Source organism: Suncus etruscus, chromosome 2, assembly GCF_024139225.1.
Source record: "Suncus etruscus isolate mSunEtr1 chromosome 2, mSunEtr1.pri.cur, whole genome shotgun sequence".
Taxonomy (NCBI): Eukaryota; Metazoa; Chordata; class Mammalia; order Eulipotyphla; family Soricidae; genus Suncus; species Suncus etruscus.
Window position 1 is genome coordinate 94,200,990 of NC_064849.1, and position 19,173 is coordinate 94,220,162.

Here is a 19,173-nt window from a genome sequence, read left to right on the forward strand (position 1 = left end):
AGGAGTGACCCAGCTTTATTATAAGGCCCTAACTACCATGTATGGCTTCTAAGCTAAACAGCCTCTGCATCCATGCTGTCTCTGATATCTCTCTCTGTCTCTCTCTGTTTCTCTGTCTCTCTCTGTCTCTCTCTCTTTCTCTCTCTGTCTCTCTTTCTCTCTCTGTCTCTCTCTGTCTCTCTCTCTGTCTCTCTCTGTCTCTGTCTCTTTCTCTGTCTCTGTCTCTCTGTCTCTCTCTGTCTCTGTCTCTGTCTCTCTCTCTCTCTCTCTCTCTCTCTCTCTCTCTCTGTCTCTCTCTCTCTCATGTGTTTTCTTCATGCTCCTCTGTCTTTCGCCCTTGCCCAGGCCTTAATTAGCAACCACAGACCCTTCCCAACAATGGGCTGGTCTGACCATCAAGTAAGATTAACATTTTGTCCTGGGGAGGGAGAACACCTCTTCCATCTTCTTTCCTTTTTTCCTTTCTCCCTTCCTTTCTCTCTCCTTCCTTTCTCCCTCCTACTTTCCTTCTTTTTTCTTTCTTTCTTTTTTTCTTTTTCTTTCTTTTTGTCTTCTTTCTTCATCCATTTTTTTTCTTTCTTTTTTTCTTCTCTCCTTCATTCTCCTTCCTTTCTTTTCCTAAAGCCCCCCCCCCCCCAATTTGGCTGCACCTGACAGTCCTCTCTGTTCTGCGTTCAGGAATCACTCCTGGAAGGACTCGGGAACTTTATTAGATGCTGGGAATTGAAGGTGGGTCCCACAAGCAAGTCAAGTGCCTCCCTTCTGTGCTGCCCTCCAGCCTTCCCCACCACCACCACCATTCTTCACAGAATTAGACCTCTGGCAGGACCCAACGGGGAGAATTAAATGCCACCTCCTCTCTATCAAAGTCCTGGTCTGCTCTGCTACAGGCTGTCTCCAAACTGTGCCAGGAATAAAACTCAGGTCCTACCAATACAATCCCCAGTGCACACAGCAACTATGGGTCCCTGTCTTTGGGTTCTATCCCCACTTGGGCTATGCATGACGCAGCATGTGAGGGGTGCAAAGGCAAGAGGGAATAATAGGGAGCAGGATGGAGCAGGATGGGATGTCTCCCAGACTTCCCCAGGACATGGCACCCCCAGATACAGAGGTCACCCTGGGACCCCTTGTCCAAGTAGGAAGTGTCCACTCTAGTACTACTGGCACATCTGGGACCCGTCCCTCGCTGTCCCCCAAATCCCCTCCCAGGGTTCCGTGGCAGTGCCCCAGTGGCAGCTGAGACCAAGCGCTGGGCCCTCTGCCCTGCAAAGAAGTGGCGAAGCTGGCGGCCAGTCTCCGGGGAGGTGTGCTGAGTGACGGCTAATGAGCGCCGCTCCTGCACCAACCGACCTGGGTAATTGGCAGGGCCGGAGCCACTTGCTTTCAGGGGACCATTTGCATTTTAATCAGGCCCCAGCAGTGCCTGACTGGGGCTTCTGAGGAGAGACACACACCCTCAGCCTGCCTGCCTTCCCTGATGGTCTGGCCCAGGAGCATAGGAAGGCCAGTTGAGGAGCAATTCTGCCCCACCTGAAGCCCTAGTCCTACAGAACTCTGCCCAGGGGCTGGACATAGGCAGCCAAGTAGGTTGCCAGGCGGGCTAAGCCTGGCTTCACTGGGGGTGTTCCTGGTGGCAGGGGTGGTCCATGCCCACTTTCCCAGAGCTGCCCCATGCTCTCTGCAGGCCCCACCCTTCTTTCTCTCTTTTTTTCTTTTCTTTTCTTTCTTTTTTCTTTCTTCCTTTCTTTATTTCTTTCCCTTTTCTTCTTTCCTTTATTTTTCTTTCCTTCCTTCCATCCTTTCTTCTTTCTTTCATTCTTCCTTTTTATTCCAAAAAATAAAAGTGGGGCTCTGAGAACTCACACATTTCCCTTTGTGGTCCAGACACAGTTGCCTGGGGTGCACTGAGGCCAGAGTTTACAGTTTGTATATTTGGAGGGGACCCAGGCCTGCCCAGAATGATGGCATTCATGTCATCCTGACACCTGGGAGGCTCAGGACTCTTCACATCTACTCTTGGGTCTACTCTATGATAACATGATCCTTCATAGGGTTGTGGAAGGACTTAGAGATGTTTTCCTCTGGAGAAGTGGAGAAAAGAAAGCTTGTCCACCCTCCCTCTTGCCACTGGGAAAGCCCTCCTGGCTGCACTCAGCCTCTCCCACTGGTCTGAATGCTGCTTCCTGCAGAAAGAGGATGAGCCCAGGTAGCCAAGCATTTTTCTGAGCAAGCAAGTGAGCAAGAGAGGGTGGAGAGGGAGAAAGAAAGAGGGGTGGGGAGAGAGAAATGGAGAGAGAAGAGAGAGAGATGGAGAGAGGAGAGAAGAAGGGGAGAAAAGAGAAAGAGGGAGAGAGAAGAGAGAAGCTCAGCTCCTGCCCCTCCCAAGGTCAAGGCCCCGCAGGGTCCAGTAGCTGGCATCTGGTGGAAAGCCCAACTGCCAGCGGATGCATTATCGGCTGTGAGAACAGCGTGACGGCAGCACGATCACTTTACAGCCGGTGACAGTATCTCCAGGCTTGAGTTAAGTGCTTGGTCTGAGGTCACCATGCAAGGGTGAGAAATCCCAGCCGAGAGCCCAGACCCTGGCCTGCTGGGGGGGGAGGGGGCACAGAGACACACACTGCAGTCCAGCTCCCAGGAAAGCTGCTTGGCCTGGCCCAGCCTTGAGGCATCCTATTCCCAGCATTGGGTGGGTTCTCTCCCTGTCTCCTCTGCCCTTGACCTTTTCTGACTCCCTAAAGCAGGGGTCCTCAAACTATGGCCCATGGGCCACATGCTGCCTGCCAAGGAGATTTATCCAGCCTGCCCATGCTTTTGCCACTGCTGTCTGTCCTCATGTATGGGATGTGCGAGCACTCTTTGACTACCTCCTTCTCTCTGTCTATCAACTCCTCTTCTCACTTTTTTGCAGGGGTCCTCAAACTATGGCCCACCAAAAGCAGGCCAATAGTTCCCATTCAAATACTGGTGGATTTTTTTTAATTTAACTTTACTTGTTCTTCATTTTAAATATTGTATTTATTACCATTTTCTTTTTCACTTCAAAATAAGATGTGCTGGGATGAAGGGATAGCATAATGGTAGGCTGTTTTCCTTGCATGCAGCCAACCTGGGTTTCAGTTCTGACATCCCATATGGTCCCCCAAACCTGCCAAGGACAATTTCTGAGCACAAAGTCAGGAGTAAACCCTGAGCACCGCCGGGTGTGGTTCCCCCCCAAATAAAAAAAAAAAAAAAAATAGATATGCTGTGTGCATATGAATTTGTTCATAGTTTTTTTTTTTAAGCTATAGTCCAACCCTCCAATGGTATGAGGGACAGTAAACTAGCACTCTGTTGAGGACTCCTGCCCTAGAGAGACTCAGGATGCCACCTTTATCTAAACAATTTCTTACCTGAGGGACCTCCTCTAACCCACTCAGGGTATAACCAGATGGGCTGTACCCAGTATGTAGACAACCACCTACTCAGCAGGGCACCTGAGTCCGCAGGGCAGGGGCAGGCCTGGCTCTGGGTGCCAGTTACAATGAGCTCTGGTCAGGGGCTGGGCAGTGCCCTATGACAGTGAGTGTGCCCTGGACAGAGGCCCTGTGTCTGAGTGCCTGCTGGGCCTCTCCTCTCCCCTATGGCACTGGGGTCCTGCCACCATCTGGAACTACTTTTCCCTCAGTCTCTACCAAAGTGACTACCAGGCTAGTCTCTCCAGCCACCAGCCTCTCTGTGGGAAGTGACCAGAACAACCGACTGCACTAAAGACCAATAACAGGCCGTATGTCCGCCCTGCATGTTAGGCCCTGCTCTGTCTCCTCACCTATATGCATGTGTGGCATCACTACAGTCCTTCTCTGTATGGACACTGTTCCACTCTAGCTTCCGTGTAGCCCTGTGGATGCCAGAGAACCAATGCAGTGGCCCAGGGTAGATCGTGGGGGTCACTCTGAGTCCTGTCTGTGAGGTCAGCGGTTAGTCGGTGTGAGTCTTAGGAAGGAGGTTATAGGGCACATTGAACTACAATGCTCCTGAGAATTCTTGGGCCACTACCTCTCTGCTTTAAAAAATAAAGGTTCATTTATTCTCTTTGCAAAGACACCAATTTGACTAAACTCCAAATATGTTTATATATGGGCAGAATCACCAGGAACTTTTGTTGTTGCCTTTTTTTTTTTGGGGGGGGGGGAACACTTGGCAGTGCTCAGGGGTTACTCCTGGCTCTGTGCTCAAAAATTGCTCCTGGCTGGCTCTGGGGACCATATGGGATGCTAGGGATCAAACCCGGGTTCATCCTGGGTCAGCTGCATGCAAGGCAAACACCCTACTGCTGTGCTATCACTCCAACCCACCAGAACTTTTTTGGTGTGAGTGTGGGGGAACTTTCTAATACTTCCAGAAGATCTGGCAACCAAAACCATGCCCCACCAAAGCTGCAGATTCAGCAACAGTGCTTGGAATTCCTGGACAATTCCATTTTTGTTTAATACTGTCATTCATAGAAATACCAGTTTAAATACCAATGTGTATCTGAAGCTGCCTAATGTTCAGAAACAAAAGAAATAACAGAATGAACAGCTAGCAGCAAGAGCTTACTAAACCTTCTGACAATGACTTAATGACCTCACCGGAGATACAATGATTTTCCAAATTTGCTTGTCAATACTTCTTCCTTCCTCCCTTCCTTCCTTCCTCCCTTCCTTCCTTCCTTCCTTCCTTCCTTCCTTCTTTCCTTCCTTCCTTCGTTCCTTCCTTCCTTCCTTCTTTACTTGTTTCTTCCTTTCTTTCTTTTTCTTCTTTTTCTTTTTCTTCTTTCATTCTTTTTTCTTTCTTTTCTTTCTCCTTTCTTTCTTTCTTTTTTTCTTTCTTCTTTCTTTCTTTCTTTCTTTCTTTTTCTTTCTTCCTTGTTTTCTTTCTCCCTTTCTTCTCTCTCTTTTTTTCTTGTTTTTCTTTCTAAAATAATTTTGCTCTCTTACCTGGAATGTATCATGATCAGCTCTGTCCTAGATGTGATATATGCTCCTGAAGTAAATGACACTTTTGGGGGGGGTGGGGCCACACCCAGTGATGCTCAGGGGTTACTCCTGGCTCTGTGCTCAGAAATAGCCCCTGGCTTGGGGAAACCATATGGGACACCAGAGATTGAATCAAGGTCCGTCTTAGGTCAGCTGCATGCAAGGCAAACACCTTACTGCTACATCACTGCTCTAACCCTAATAAATTACACATTTTAAACATGGTTGTTTCCCTCCCCTGTTAGATACAACAAGACACCAGACCCCAAAACTGCTATGGACTGCCCAGCACTTGCTGCAAAGAGATGCCCCAGTGTCCTGGGCAGGCTGGGGCCAGGGCATTGGCCAGGAGAAAGGAACAAGGGAGGTACCTGAGTAGCAACTGATACCCACTGGTTGGGCATTCCCAGGGTAATTCTGAGACTGGCTGAGGTGCAAACAAGCCTCGCCCTGACACAGGATTCCAAGTTTAGACCCTGAACCCCACGCCACCCTGTGAACCCATGTGGATCTGCCTCTGCTCTCTGAATGGTACCCTGGCTCTATCACCAGGCTCCCTCCCAGGAGAGGACTGGCTGGTTCTTTCTGCAGCCAGGAAGGGAGGAAGAGGCCAGGCCGAGGTGGCTCTTCCCTGACACAAGCAGTTCAGAGGCGCAGCCCATGTGTAGTTTCTTTCCAGGGAGCTCACTGCACTCACAGTTCATTACCGGCTCAGTAACTAGGGTGCCGCTGGGTTAAGGAAAAGCAACACCAGGCAGTGGGTGCCTTCTTGCATAATGCAGGAGAGAGAGGTCTGGGGCAGAGAAGGGCTGACAGGGTACATGCCTGCTTAGTACCCTCCAGGACAGAGACCTTCATAGGAGAGATATTCCAGACAGGCACAGTGCCTGCTTGCCTTTGTCTGTCTGTCTGCCCAAGTGACATTGACCAGCTCCACTGTGAATGTCTCCGGGCAGAAGTTTCTTGAAGACAGAAACTTCAAGAATGCCACAGCCTCCAACTTTCTGCCTACTCTCTCCTGCCTGGAAGTAAAGGATCTTTTTATGAGACACTTTTGGTGGAATCTTCTAAGGACAACTTAAATAAATGCTCCTTAGATAAATCACATTTTTTAAACATGGTTGTTACCCTCCCTGTTAGAGCCAACTAGACACAAGGCCCCAGTCTCAAAACTGCTGTGGAAACAGCTCAGACCTTCCTGCAAATAAAATGCCCCAGTGTCCTAGGCATTTCAGTGACCTGAAAGGCAAATCAGAGAGCATAGTTCCTCCTGTCTGGTGATTCAGACTTCATCCTTCCTCCTCTCTTCCTCTCCCCTCCTCCTTGACACTCTTGCTTTCCTCTCCTTTCTTCCTCCCCTTTGCTCCTCTGCTTCCCCACACTAGAGCCTGCCCACCTGTGCCAGCCCCTCCTTTTTTAGCCCCCTCATGCTCAAGCCTGATATGCTCACTGACCCCATCACTGTCTGCTGCAGAATGAAGTCTCCATCTCTCCTCTGCTCTGCCCTCCACAGCTCCTGGCTGTTCTCCCAACCCCATTTCCTGGCCTCCTTTTCCCATCAGTCTGTGGTTCTAAAGCTGTGGTAGGTGCCAGCAGGTTCTGTACTTCATCTCCCGCTAGCATACCCTCTGGTTTCTTCTAGCCCAACATGTGGCCCCAAGATGCCCTAAAACTGGGAAGAACGGAGCAGCTGGTGGGGTAAGGAATTTGCCATCCTTGCAACCAACCCAGTTCATTCCCCAGCACTGTATTATTGTCCCCTGAGCACTGCCAGGGGTGAACTCTGAGCACAGAGCCAGAAATAAATCTTGAGCACTGCTAGTAAGACCCCAAACAAAACACAACAGAAAAGAATGGATGAGCTGGAGCACCAGCTTTTGTGAATTCCTCTGTCTAGGGCATCTCCTCATGTGCAGTCTCATATGCTGGCCCTGGCCTTTGAGCCCCTCCTTGCTCTCCTGCTTTGTAAGCCAGAACATTCTTCTTCCAAGTGGCCTTTAATTCCAGTGTTCCATCCCTGTGAAAATGTCCCTGCACTCCTAGAATTCGACCATGTTGAAATCCCAGAAAAGTGTGTTCCAGTTCTTGCCTAGACATGGGGTTGGAGCTGGTCTCCGAGTTTCGAGGAGGTGAGGAGGTGAGGATTCAGCGTGGAGGACTGGAGCTCATGCTGGTGAGAAGCAGCTTGATCCTCTTATGGGCAGCCAGAGCAAGTGGACGACAAGAAAGATGCTGGGTCACTGCTAAGTGTTTTGGGGGAGCAGAATAAATAATCTTGTCGCTCCAGATCTGCTGCAGATCCAGAACTGGACCCCAACATTCAACTGGCCCCTTCAGACACACTTCACTTCCCTAGCTCCAGCCCTGCTCACACTGCCTCAGTCCCTTGTTTTAGTTTCTTTTCTCTCTGGCCCATACAACCCCCCACACTGTCCCAAGCTCCCGTGTCTTCTCAACGTGGGTATTCCTGCCTCAAAGCCTCTTCTCTCACCTAGGTCTCACCTAAGGCTTCCAAACCTTCATCTCTAGCACCAAGCTAGTCATGCACCAAATGCTCAGTTGCATCACCTCACTTTCCCAGGCACCCACAGATTTACCCCTGCCCCCACGTCTCCCTGGCCCACTGGACAAATAGTGTCCATACCTAAGGCCACCTGATATAACCCCAGAGTTCAGTCTCCATGCTGTCCCATTCTGTGTCCCTGTGGTCGGGGTGGCTAACTGAAAAATGTCCCTGATCCTGACAACTGTCATATTCCAGGGAGATGGCGCTCCATGGAGCACAGGAAGCAGAGGAGAGGAACAGGAAAGGCATGTGCAAAACAGGAAGTGGGCATGGTAAATAGATGGTATATGCATGGAAATGAAGCCAGAGTGCAGAACAGGAAGCACAGGTGGGGGATAGAATGGAAGGTATAGTATAGGAAGTGGGGGTGTGAAACAGGAAGTACATACATGAAACTATGGAAGTTGTGGAATAGGAAGGGAAGTGGAGGTGTGCAATAGGAAGTGGGGATGTGAAACAGGAAGTTGGATATGGAACAGATTAAAAGGTATGGAATAGGAAGTAGAAGTGTGAAACAGGAAGATGTGAAGCAGGAACAGAAAGCATGGAACAGGAGACAGAGGTGCATAACAGGAAGGTTTAGAACAGAAAGGAAGGGCAAGTGTGGGACAGTAAGTTCAGGCATGGAACAGGTAGTAAGAGTAAGGACCAGGCAGTAGGCAGAGAGAGAAAGGGAAACTGTGGAATCAAGAGGTGTGGATATTTCTGGCCAGTTGAAGGTATCAGCCATTGAATCCTGGCAGACAATGCTCTTGAGCATGTCTCCCTCCACTAACTACCCCATTTTTATTTTATTTATTATTATTATCTTTGGTTTTTGGGCCACACCTGGCGGTGCTTAGGGGTTACTCCTGGCTATATGCTCAGAAATAGACCCTAGCAGGCACGGGGGACCATATGGGACGTGGAGAATAGAACCAACCACCCTTAGTCCTGGGTCGGCTGCTTGCAAGAAAACACGCTGTGCTATCTCTCCTCTAACTGCCCATTTTTGAGGTGACTGTCATTGCCACCATGCCTGGGAACCCATCTGAGACCTTCTGTCCAGTTTTTCTCTAGCTGCCACACCTCCTCTTCCAGGTATCCTGGATCTGATGAGGCATTTGATGAGCATCTATAACCTTTAAAGAGAAGATGAGGGAGAGAAAAAGTGGGAGACAAATGATGTGGCATCCCCAGAAGTCTTATTGGTGTCAGGGCTTATGAAATTCTCTTATAAACCCTATATGTGATCTGACTAGCCAGCCAACAATCACACCCCCATTTGTATATCCCATCAAATAGATCAATCCAGTCCTGTGGCATTGGAAAGTATAACTGATCAGATTGAAGAAACCATGAGAAGTGGAGCTACATGAGGTAGATAAGCCTGGGTCACTTGTTAGAAGAGGCTACTGGACCCAGTGCACAAAGAAGAACAGGAGAAAAAGAGACATGCAGTGTGGAAAGACAGAAAAAGCAGCAGCAGGAGGAATGAATGGAGAACAGATGGATCAAGAGGAGAAGAAAAGTGACAGCAAGTGGGGCTGGGGTCCAGGACATAGAGGGTCTGTGTCTCCCTGCCACAGCCTGTGGAGTTAAACCTCCATGAAGTGCTGCATACAAGACCTGTGGAATTAGGGCTCTAATACAGAGCTGTGATGGTCACTGTACTAATTCCTGTGCTGTCCTCAAGAACCTTAGTTTGATGACATTGTTAGTGCCTTACTCTTTACTGGACAGCCAGCCTTAGCAGATGAACATTGTCACAGTTTCCTGCAGACATGCATTTTAAAGGGATTTTAGTTCCATCACCATTGTCACCAAGTGGTCCTATCTCTTTGCCTGGAGAGGACCATGCAAGACAGAGGTTAGTGCAGGTGGTCAATTCTGACCATTCACCTGCTCATTCTGTGCCCAGGGGCTTTGCAGTGGAGCCATCCCAGGCTCCAAAGCATGATGGAAGTTCTCAGATGTTTGGACAACTTCCAAGGCTGGAGATTGTACAGGGGCAGGGGAGGAACTGACATAGAGAGGACTCAGAGGAGAGAACAGCTGGGATTCAGTGAGTCTCAAGGATGTCCCTCTCTTCCTGCCAGGATGTGGGACCCAACTCTGTTTCTAAGGCTCTGGTCATGGTAATTTATCAACAGGATCCAGATTAGCTTTTCAAGCAAATTTGGTGGGCCAAGGAGAAGGTGTAGACTTAGGCAAGAGGCGATGGGGCCAAGGGTGCTATGGGTCCCACATGGTCACACCTGCTTTGCTCCATGGGGCTTAGTATTTGACAAGAAAATGCATGTTGTGGAAATGAGCTCACTTAAAGCCAGAGAAAGATGCAAGACAGGCTCATAAAAATTCACAGGTTCAGCTTCTTCCTGCTAAAAACTCTGCAAAATCCTCAAGGGAGTGGGAGTCAACCCTGCCCTGTAGAGCCCCATCACCCTCATTCCACAGCCTGGCCATGCTAACAGCCCCACTTTAGAGCTTCACGACTAATCTTGCAGAGACCCCCAAACATGAATATCAGATACATTGGTTTGAGGGCTGCAAACTCAAGCAAGGGAACAGCCCTGGAGTGGGTGGGAAACTGGGGACATTGGCCAAGAACGGTCACACTAGTGGTGGGATTGGTGATGGAACATCCGGTTGCCAGAAATAACTGTGTTAAGAACAACTTTGAAAACTCTGTTGCTTCAATAAAGCAAGAAAATAAAGTAATAAAATACATAAGATAATTTAAATAAAGTGATAAAAATAAAATAATGCTCTAGAAAGAAAAAATATATATCTGATTGGAAAATAGACTAAGGAATGCCATTATGGGACCACAGAGTACAGTGGGAAGGGTGTTTGCCTTGTTTTTGGTCAACCTAGGTTTAATCACTAGCATCTCATAGGGTTGCCCAAGCCAGGAATAACTCCTAAGAACTACTGGCCCTCCCAAAAGCAATCGCACATGTATTTAAAACAGAAAGGCTTACTCCATAGACAACAGATGTCAAGAGCCAGAGAATTTGGTCCTTAGTAGGAATCTCGCCACTGTGGAGGTCAGGGGTAAGTTGGGAAAGGGACCACTATGACTGTGAGAGCAGGAAGGGGTCACTCTGGCCAGAGCTGGGTGCTGAAATAAGGTAAGTGACATGCATGATGCCCTCTTGGTAACTATCATAAACCAGTCATATGAGGAGAAAAGAAATGGAAATGGAAGAAACTGGGGGTATTGATGGAAAGAAATAGACACTGCTGAGGTTGATCAGTATGGTATATGGCACACCTGAGATTCAATCGTGAGTAACTTGCTCACCCTGTAATTCACAGTGATTCAATAAAAAAATAAATTTAAAGTTGCTTCCTCCAGCACAACCTTAAACATCCATCCTCCTTTCTATTGGTGACATTAGTCAGAAAGGGCAGAAGTTACAGACCCAGCCTGGTCTCACAGGGGACCCTGCAGTGGGCACTGCCCAGTGTTGGCCATATCCAGGCAGTTACCAGCTCCTGTTGCTCTGGGTCTGCCCTGTGACCATCTTCTTGCTATGAAGAGATTCACCTAGGACAAGAACATTTATTTCTTGTCTGTTTTTGGAAACTGTTCAGTTGAGATTCTGTGCTTTGCATTGCTGTTAGTCAAGGTTTCCAATGCATGAGACACCAGGACTTTAATAAGGGGAGGCAGCTCTGGCTCTGGGAGTCCTCCAAAGGTTCCCAGCCTTCCCCTTGACTGCCAATTCATCGTCTGACTCCCCAGATGAAACTGCAGCCAGAACAAGGGGGCCGCAGATGGTTCTTATTGGATTTTAGGGTTGGGGGCACAGCCAGCAGTTGGTATATTTATCTTTCTGAGCCCACACTATGCCACTGTGCCCATATGATGTTGGAGATTTTTTTCCCCCGTGGGCTGAGTAAGACTGAACTGGCCACAAGTTGAGTAGAGATGCAGCCATTGTTGGAGTTTCCCACTGCAGGGACCTAGTCAGCCCTGCTTGAGCAATGAAAGTGGGGGGGGGGGGGGAAATGACTGGACAGCAAACTCCCCTTCATCATATTCCAACAATATTCTTCCTTCCGGAGCAGCCAGACCCAGACCTTGACCTGAGTGCCTCTTCTCCCACTCTTGTCTCAGACCCCAGGAGCTTTCTGAGCCAAGAAAGCCAGAACCCATGGCATGAGAGCCTCAGAGTGTCACATTGTAAGTACCCCCATTACCCACTGGTCACGCATCCTCTCCACAAGGGAAGCTGGTGCAGCAACAGGAGGATCTACTGGTGTTCTGACAGGACAGGGCGTCACTTTTGCCCCCCTCACGTGCTCTAGGTGATAGCTGTCTCAGAGGCAATGGGTGGTCACAGGCTTACGCCGGGGCAGGTGTCATCAAGTGTCATCTCTTCTTTGACAATCCAGCTGCTGATGAGCAGGAACAATTCAAGCCTGGGATTTGACATTCATGAGTATTTTCAGCCCTAATGGATCTGTTTAGGGTTCAGTCTCCAGAGGGCTCAGCGATGGGTCCAGCAACAGGGGCATTTCCAGCTGTAGGGAAGGAGACCAGAGGAGGGTTGGGGAATCAGAAGCCCTGTTCTGTGCTGCTACCCCTGACCCCTGGCTCCTGCAAGCATCAGGATATTTCAGGGCTCTGGTCCTTCTGCCCAAGGATGGATCTGACATGGCCGACTCATGCTGGTCCTCACTCTAGCACATCCTCCTGGCACTGTGCTCAGACTTTCCTTCCAGTGGTACTCAAGGGATCAGGCAGTACTGGGGAGAATGGGGGATGGGAACACCTCCCTCCTGAAAAGCCTGTGCTCAGCCCTCTGAGCCTCTCATGGGGAGTACACCAATATGTTGGCCCTAGGAGAGCTCAGTCCTGGTGGGGGGAGATTACCCCCAAGAGTCCATGTAGCAGTACAGTAAAATAGTACAGTACATAGTGAGAACATGTAAATTCTGTGTGGGATGCAGAGAGAAAATGTCAGTACCAACTGTACCAGGTGCGTACCCAAGCTCAGGTTGCTTGGTACTACCCTGCCCTGGCTAAAGTAAACACATCCCATGCTTACTTTTCTCTGGGTATATAAGAGTTTGGGGGACTGGATTGATTGAATAGCAGATAGGGCATTTGCCTTATTGCATGGCCCACACCAGTTTTCAGTCCCATCATCGCATATAGTACCCTGAGCTTCAAGGAGTGATTCATGAGGAAGCAGAACCAGAAGGAGACCCCTGAGTGCCTCCGGGTATGGACCATAAATACAAAACTTAAAAAAAAAAATGCTTTCTAGGGGCAGGAGCAGTGCACAGGTACGGTAGGGCATTTGTCTTGCACAGGGCTGACATAGGATCTGACCATGGTTCCCATCCCCCAGCAATCCCATATGGTCCCCTGACTGGGAGTGATTTCTGAGTGCAATGCCAAGAGTAACCCTGAGCATCGCTGGGTGTGGGTCCAAAAACCAAAAAAAAATTGTTTATTTTGTGGCCACACCCAGCATTGCTGCTCTTGGCTCTGTGTTCAGGGAATGACCCTGGTGGGTGGGCAGGGATTGGAGCCAGGTTTCCCGCTCGAGGGATTTTGTGAAAGACTTTAGATTGGTGATGGACCCACGATCTCATCATCAGCACAAGCACTAGCAGCTAGTTATAAGGGACCCTAGCGTAAGAGAACCCACACTGAGTCTCAGGACAGGTCTCAAGTCTGCAGTGGAGGTGAGCTTTGAAGATGGGGGTGTGTTTGTAGCACTGATGGTCTGGAACTACAGACACTCGACATTAGGGATGCACTCACAGCCTACGCTGTAGCCATGGTGATAGCCCAAACCTGTAGCCCACAGTGGCAGCCTATGTCTGTAGCCCACAGTAACAGTCCATGACTATAACCCATAGTGACAAACCATGCCATAATTCAGGGTGATAGCCTATGCCTGTAACCCATAATCACACCCTGCACCCAAAGCCACACCCACAGTCCAGAGTCCACAGCCCACAACCACACCCTACTTGCCCCCATACCTAGAACACACAGTAATAGCCAGCCTTTACAGCCCACCCTTGCTACAAGTCCAACGACCCCAGCTAGCCTGAGGATCTGGAATTTCTGTCTCAGCCCAGAACTTGGGTTTGGGGTGTGGAGGCATGGAAGGGGATTGACACGATCTAGAACAAGATCTGCCAGGGTTGTGTGCCTGGGCACTGTGCGGTTGCTTGGTGGGGGGGGAAGAAGCAGGAGTCCCTCTGCATCTGGGGAGAGGAGGTTCTCTGCCCAAGGCAGCCAGTCCTGGGGCTTTGAGAGCTTAAATGTGCTCTGGGGGTTCAAGCAGGAGGGTCTGGGGGCAAGAAATTGGTTCTTCAGACCTAAGCTAAGCCAGGCAGAGAGACCCCAAGGAAATATTGACAAAAGGTCCAGAATATTCTGTGTTTAAGGAAAAGCCCTTCAGATTCCTCAAACTCCCGAGTCACTCTTTGGGGGAGTAGAAATGGTTGAGGAATAGGTGCAGAGAACTTCCCCCCTCCCCAAATAGTTTTGGGGCTTTCCAAAAGCCCAGCAATTTCGCAGGGGGCTGATCCTCCAGCCTAGATCAACCCAGAAATCAGGAACATAGTGCATTCCACTCCCCTAATTACTGGATCTGCCCAGTGTCTCACACTCCAGAGATGATTTGCCTAAAACATGTGAGTTTTAGGGACTAGATAGGATTCATAATGATTTATTTATTTCCCTACAAACTGCAGGGGAATCTTTAGTACAAGGAAGGACAAAGTCCAATTTCTGTGAATCTGAGGGCAACAAAACTCGCCACAAAACTGTTGAAAATGTGTCTCTGTGTGTATGTGTTTGTGTGTGTGTCTTTGTTTCAATGAGATCCCAAACACAGCTAATCTGATCAGGAATCAATAGGAAGTGAGTGAAGATGCGTCTTCTTTGAAGCTGCCAAATTCGCCCCTAATTCCCCAAACAAAGCTGCCCTTCAAGCCTGTGCCCAGGACCCTTCAAGAGGTATTTGCACATGCCAAGGAGGTGCAGGGTTACCGTGTGCAGGGGGGGAGTTCTGCCGCAGATCCCAGAGCCTGTCCTCTTTGTACATTTCCTCCTGGGGCCAGACCAATGCATACTGAGGCAAGTTTCAGGAAACTAAGCAGCACCCCCAACCTCAGGCAGTCTGTTCTGATCAGGAATTTGTCTTGAGAACCTTCTAGAAGCAATTCTCCAGCAAACAGCACTGACCTCATCACCAGCTGCTGTCTAGGTGGTGATTTGCCAGGAACATAACACCTTCCCAGGGCCATCAATCAACCCCTCCCTGGAAACATCTGTCCCCACCCCAAGTCTCCAGGTTTCAGATGGAGAAGTCATGGCCAAACTCCTCCAGAGCAGACTCTGAGCCTGGGAGTCAGGACCACCTTCTGTGGCAAATGCTGCCCAATGCCTGTCATGTGCCCCAATGCGGGGTGGTTGGGGTGCAGGGTAGGGCAGGGGGGCATGGGCAGGTGCCCTGGATGGTCCCTCTCTGCTCCTGCCTCTCCCACCTGCTGCAAGCAAATGTCCTGCATCGCTTTGCAGATAGTTGCCAAGGGGTAAGAGACAGTCCTGGCAACCCATGCTCAGGGATGGGTGAGCCCCGGGCACTGGCATGGACACCATCCAGAGGAGTTAGGACTATGGAATTAATGTATCCTATCTCGGAGATGATGCTGTGCTTCTCTCGAGCAGAATTCCCTGGTGGGTCTGCACAAGCCATTCAGCATAGGCCCTGTGTAGTCATTGTGAGGTGGGTCATCCTGTCAGGATAGTGGCTGCACTGTACCTTCCTAGCCTTTTCCAGTACTTTCAGGATGGGAGCTCGAGTAACCTGAATGCATGAAGGGAAGTCAAGGTAGAGTGGGTTTAAGGAATCCCAGAACAGAGGTTGGTCAAACTGGAGTGTCTTTATCAGAGATGACCAGAGAGGCACTTGCAGCCTCTGAATTGCAGATGTGGTGGTTGGTGTGAGTGAGAAGCCCTCAACCCACTTCTGACCAAGGGCTCCTGCAAATAAGAACACTCTGGGAAGGACCCATAGGACAGAGGGGACCCTGCAACACCCAGGGGCTCCCTGGGATGGAGCCATTGCCGTGGCTTCAGCTGCAGCCTGAGTGGGATCCAGACATACTCCGGCTCCCTGGCCCAAGTCTCTGCTCTGCTCCTCCCTCAGGAGTGAGAGGAGGTTGGGGAGGCTGTAGTATCCCCTGGGCCATCCTGGCTTTGGACTAGCCCCGAAGGGCCTGCAGGATCTAACATGGGGCTGTCATTATGTGAGGAACCCAGGGCCCAGGGTCAGTTGGGCATGGATGGGGTTGAGAAAAAAGTGCATTTGGGTCCTCAGTTAATGTCCTGGTCTGGCTTCTCAGTGACCAAGGGGTGGCAGGGGGACCCAGAGTCTTGGAGATCCTAAAGGCCAGGTACACGGGGATCCCTAAAAATCAAGTACTAGGGAACCCCTTAGATCCATATACATGAAGATGTCTAAAAGCCAGGTACTATGGGCTCGAAAGACAAAAGTGATGAGGACCCTTAAGTACCTAGGTACTGGGAGTCCCACAAAAGCCCAGGTTGCTAGGAACCCTCAAAGTCTAGGTTACTGGGGATCCCCAAGTCCCAGGTTATGGGGACCTCCAAGGCCCAGGTTACTGGGGACCCCAAAAGCCCAGGGTACTGAGAACCCTGAAGGCCCAAATACTGGGACACCAAGGCCCAGATACTGGGGATTCCCCAAGGCCCAGGTTACAGAGACCCCCCTAAGACCCACATTACTGAGAACCCCCAAGACCCATGTTACTGGGGAACCCCAAGACTCAGGTTACTGGGGACCCCTAAAGCATGGTTACTGGTGACCCCTAAGGCCCAAATACTGGGGACCCCTAAGAGCCAGTGTCTGGCCTCCTTGGTATCAGAAAGCTCACAGAAATTCCAGACACTGCAGGGTGCTGGGTGCTGCATCTCACTTCTCAGGCAAGGGAGGCATCTCCCCTCTGACATCTAAGGGGGCTGAGGAGGGTCCAGACGCCTGTTTAGTCTCAGTAGATTTATGCCCCTTCTGTCACAGCCCCCAGTACCTCATTCTGATCCAGTACATCAGGGCTCAGGGGTGACTTGAGCCTCTTGGTCATAACCAGCACCTCTTGGTGCAAGGAAGGATCTTGAGGTCCTATCTGTAACAGACTCCCCCGAACTTGTTAGGGATTCTGACCCTTGACCACCTGAAGCCTCAGGGCAAGGCAGCCGTCCACATGCCACTGCAGTGTCCCATTGCTTCCCTGGTCTTGTCTGCTGGGATCTGTGGGTGGAACTCTACCCTTTCCCCTTCCAGCACCCCACAACAGCTTCTTGGGGGAAGATTCAAGGTTCCATGCTGCATCCGAGCAAGATCGAAGCTTTTTGAGCATTTTTTAGGGGGTGACCCTTTGAGCTGTCCCCTGGTCTTTTGTCACTGCTGCCGCTCCTTTGGAAACTTAGAGGTCAGTGCTTTATACATCTCCCACGGGTTTGACAGGTAAGGGGAAGCCCCTTTCACCGTGGGAACCACAGTTTAGGCTATGAGATGCTGCTGCTGTGCTGGGTAGCTAGAAAGCCCGCTCCTGTTTCTAGGAATGGGTAGGACAGGCACCCATCCACGATTCCTACTGGTGTCTCTCTCCCCCTCCCTCCCTCTTTTCTTCCCTCCCTCCCCTCTTTTCTCCCTCCCTCCCTCTTTTCTTCCCTCCCTCTCCCTTCCGTCTTCCTTCTTCTTCCTTCTTCTTCTTCTTCTTCTTCTTCTTCTTCTTTCTTCTTCTTCTTCTTCTTCTTCCTTCTTCTTCTTCTTCCTTCTTCTTCCCTTCTTCTCTTCCTTCTTTCTTCCTCTTCTTTTTCTTCTTTCTCTTCTTCCTTCTTCTTCTTCTTCTTCTTTTCTTCTTCTTCTTCTTCTTCTTCTTCTTCATCTTCATCTTCTTCTTTTTCTTTTTCTCATCCTCTTCCTTGTCCTTCTCTGAATCTCTTTGTCTCTCTTCTTCTCTCCCTCTCCACCACCCCCATCTCCCTTTCTCAGCCCCAGGCCAACCTGTCTGCTCCATCACTCTTGCTGATCTGAAGCATGACCAGGGAACAACACTCTTCTCAGCCCCTGCTTGTGCCCTACTTGTTCATGTGGAGAACTTTGGGGGCTGGGGTGCTGACAGGACCCCCATTGATGACTGCATAAGTCCTAGCTTTAGCTCCATGCTGATGGAGCTAAATGCCCACCTGGCTATTGTACCCAGCGTGGGGCCCCCAACAGCTATAACAGCACCACCAGGGAAGGCTCAGGACTGGGATCCTAGAAGGCTCCCACATGTTCACCTGGTCCCTGCTGTCCAGGCTCCATCTTGATGAGAAATTTTGGGACCAGGATCTGGTTCAACCCTCCAGAAAGGGAGCCCAGCAGTAGCTGGGGGTCAGCTTTCTGAGGAGAGTCTGAGGTTTGTATGTTTTGTACCCAAAGAGCGCCCAGAGACCATGCCTGCCCATCTCAGGCACTCAGAGGTGATCTATTCCCCTTCTATTCCCAGTTAAACTGAGAGGAGAGACCAGGCAAAGCTGAACCTGCCTGTTCTGTCCCATGCATTCCCTCAGGCCTGTCCTCTCTCACTGTTCTGGGGATAACGGGGCTCTCCGCAGCCCTTCATTCCACAGCCAGAGTGGGGAGCTGAGTGATGGGGGCTTCCCATGCCCACAAAGTGAGTCCTGGAAAAGACTAATGGAGCTACCTTTTCGAGCCTTTTAGAACCTGCAAACACCACTGGCATATAGCCTGCTGGTGCCTCCTGTGATGTAGCAGCACCATCTGGGGATACAGAAATTCTGGGCCATCTTGAAGAGCAGGCATGGGCAAGAATGGAAACAACTGAGTGAGCACTGTCCCTGAAACAGAGGGCCATTTATCTCAGGATGTCACACAGACTCACCTGCCCTCTGACCCTGGTACCGGAACCTGTTAATAAGAGGTGTGATGCAGGGCAGGAACAGAAGGGGGACAGAGAGCAGAACTTGCGCACATTAAGGGGTATGCTCAGCCCTGCACCCAGGGAACTGATTCTCCTGAGAATTCTCCAGAACATGCGACTCAGTGGCACTCTGGGCTCTTTTCTCCTGGCTGTTCATTTGTGGGTGCTCAGCCTCCCTGCTCAGGGCCTTTAGAGCACCAGGCAGGGTGCATGCAGAATGCAGAATCCTGGGCTCAGCTCCTGGCTGTGACTTGACCTTCTCGAGGAAAGACGCAGGTGTCTGAGACTGTCAGGCCCATCCTGCATGAAGCTTTCTCATCTCTCTGGAAAGAGTCCTCTGGGGATCTCACGTGCTCCTGTCTCCTCCAGGGACCAAGCGGGTAGCCACTGCCTGCAGCCCAGGGTCTGTGCCCCATTGGTGCCAGATGAGAAGCCACAAAAATTGACATTTCTCCTGAAGTTTCATTTTGCAATTAATTAATTAAGTTTTTTAATGGAATCACCATGAGATACAGTTAAAAATAGTTCATGGTGGAGTTTCAGTCAATTTCCAGCACCCTTTATCTCTGGAGTTTCTTGGGCTTCTTGAGAGCAGAGTTTCCTGAGGACACAGGGTTTCTGGAGACAGAG